This window comes from Acyrthosiphon pisum, chromosome A1, assembly GCF_005508785.2.
Source record: "Acyrthosiphon pisum isolate AL4f chromosome A1, pea_aphid_22Mar2018_4r6ur, whole genome shotgun sequence".
NCBI classification, from domain to species: Eukaryota; Metazoa; Arthropoda; class Insecta; order Hemiptera; family Aphididae; genus Acyrthosiphon; species Acyrthosiphon pisum.
The window spans coordinates 160,269,880-160,273,061 of NC_042494.1; positions in this window are offsets into that span (position 1 = coordinate 160,269,880).

Genomic DNA, 3,182 nt, shown 5'->3' on the forward strand with positions numbered 1-3,182 from the left:
TATAACACCCTGGTATACCAAAAGCTTACCGTGTATACCAAGTATATCACAGTAAAGTATTTTTATGCACGTACACGTATCTAGTGGAAACCCACCTTAAAAATAATAACCCAACATCCAACCCTCACTAGGATCACTACATAGGATCGCCGCCACTGAGCTAGCGTCGAGCACATTAAAAAACAAACTGTTTAAAAATGATACAATAGAAAATATTAATAGAAAAACACTGTCTAATACGGTTTCCGTTATTCAAAATTGTATACTTTCTAGACTTCAAGGTTGTAACTTATAGAAACGGGTGGGTACTTACTTTGTATTTGTCGCTGCATTCGTTTTTTGGAGCGAATCTACAGTTGTACCCCTATAAACTATTTATGCATATATTTACATGCAAATATGAAAATTACCTGTTTCAGATTACAATATTATTATTTTACATTTTTAACCTATAATTAAAACAGCTATAGTAAGGTCAGACTTGAACTCGAAATGTTATTAGTTATTACTTATTAATCAGTACACTTATGCATATAATATATAATATAGGTATATAATATATAAAATTGGTATTTATTTATAATATACACGAGCGTATGTACGTTAATTATATTTATATATATAATATAGTTATACATATAGGTACATATAACATATTAGTATATTATTATGTGCATTGTGCATAATAACCCTAACCATTCTGCAGTTCTCCCCCATATCCCATTAAAAGCGTAATTATATAATATATTATTATACACAATTAATTTTATACTATTATTATTATCATCGTAGGTATTTCCCGGTATAATATGACGCTATCCGTTAATAATGCTGTCAGCTGTCCACGAAGATATTTTTTAACTATTTTTATTAACTTGTGATTTTCGTTCTAACCTCCTTATAAAAAATTATATACTCTATCCATTCCAAGGAATCGCCCAAGACGGCTTAAACGAAAATGATTTTGTGACGTTTTACTTGAAACTTAAATAGTTTTGCTTAATAAGTTTAAAAAAATAACTCAAATTAGGTATTGTCACTAATGGGTGGCTTCTTCCCTCAAAATATTCACATGTAAATACTCTCTGTTACATTTGTTTATTATTCTAGATAAGAATAGATTGTAAATTTCTTATAAAAATAAAAAAAAACTTGTAGACAGGATTATAACTTATTTTAAGAATGGTGGATTCTATTTGTGACCATTTTTACTCAGCCAGATTAATGGCATTTCTTAAATTAAAAGATGACAAAATATTATATAATATATTATTACAAGCTGAATATGTGCACTTCGTTGCCCGTTAAATGTACCAACTCTATATGACTCAAACTTTGTTCAATTCGTTATTTAATATTCGGTGTATGGTGTTTAAAATTAATCTTAACTTTTCCGTTGCCCGGGATAAAAATTCTGATTCGCAGCAGTATATTATCAGGTAGGCAATCTACTTGCGGTAGATCGCGGACCCCTAGTTTGTACGTAAGTGTATGATTTAACTCTAAAGTATCAAAGTTATATCAAGTTTGTCGTATTCTACCTATGGTGGATTGATATAATCAATTAATACAAAATCCTAACCTAACCTGTTGCGTCACTGTTGTATTTTTGATATCTAGATTTCCTACTTTTCCGATGGATTTTCCTAAAATTTTGTTTCATAATTACCTTCCCCGTGGTATACTCTTTCGTTTAAAAACAATCAAGAAGATCTGATAAGTAGTTGCAGAGCTGACCCTGTACAAAGATTTTCATTTCACATTTATATAGTTAGAAGATATATATAATATTATATTGACAAAAAATAATAATACAAATCAACATAGGTGCCCGTAACCAATAGGCAATAGCAAGCAATATACAAATATACAATACACTATTATTATTTTAATCCGCAACTTAACTTATTGTTTTTGGCCATGTCGCCAGGTGTGAACTTAAGAGGCCATAACTCCGGAACCACTTATCGCACAGCGTACAAAATTCACAGAAACCATCTACATAACAATCTTAATATGCCCTGAAAATTTTATCGAAATCGATTTGGTGGATCTTGAGTTATAAGATTTATTAAAAATGTACACTTATTTATATATATATAGATTATAAAATGAATTATACTCGCGTACGTAGTTCATTTTTCTATATATTAATATATTATCATAAACCTGTATCATCTAATCATGATATATTATTGACATTGATCAGAAACAGGTCAGTTTTCCTCAACCGATGTCTGATTAGTGATTAATGATTATTAACAAACATACTTTGTAGAAGCTCTGATGTAAAAAAAATACACTGTCGATTGTTAATCTACATGAATCGTACAGCTGGAGTAAATAATGATGTCAATAAAAAGTACATATATTGTCCATATATCTATGCGGGCTATAAGCTGTTGTATTATATTATAAGGTTTAAACGTAATAAAACATATCACCAGTGGTAATCGTTTATGTATAGGTATTTTATTTTTATTATGACGCTCATCTTATGATAATTAGGTTACAATATTTAATAAAACACAGGAAGAATATAATATTTTATATTTAATTAAAATATAGTAACTATCACACACGACTTTATATTATATTTAGAGACCTACCTATCTGTTTAATCCGAGCAAACCGTACACAATAAGCATAATCTTTTAGAACTGCAGATTTTTGGTCTACAGTGATGTGTAGTTTTTTCAATCAAAACTATTTAAGTATACCTATAGGTACAGTGGCGTAATTTAATCATGTTTGTGGTAGTGGATTAAAAAATTTACCCCCTCCTCCCATCCCACAACACACCAAAAAATGTTGGTTTATACCATAAAGGCCTTTTAGTCCAACCATTGTAATCTGTAATTTGTATAATGTAAGAAGATACATGTATAAATGCATGCATACATTAAAATAAATAATTACATATTATATATTTAATAAAGTTTTAAAATGTACTTTTTCGAGTAGATTCGTGGAATAATCTGCATAGACATAAAATACTCAAAATTGTAAACGTCAAAAGGTTATAACCTTGGAACTAAGCCCTACCGACCAATTCTGATTGCACCATTGTACTTATCACGTTGGAATATATAGATTTAAATGATTTACGTAAAAATACGTAATATACGAAAAATCTTAACTTCAAAATGTTATAACCTTGGAACTAAGTTAGACTGACAAAT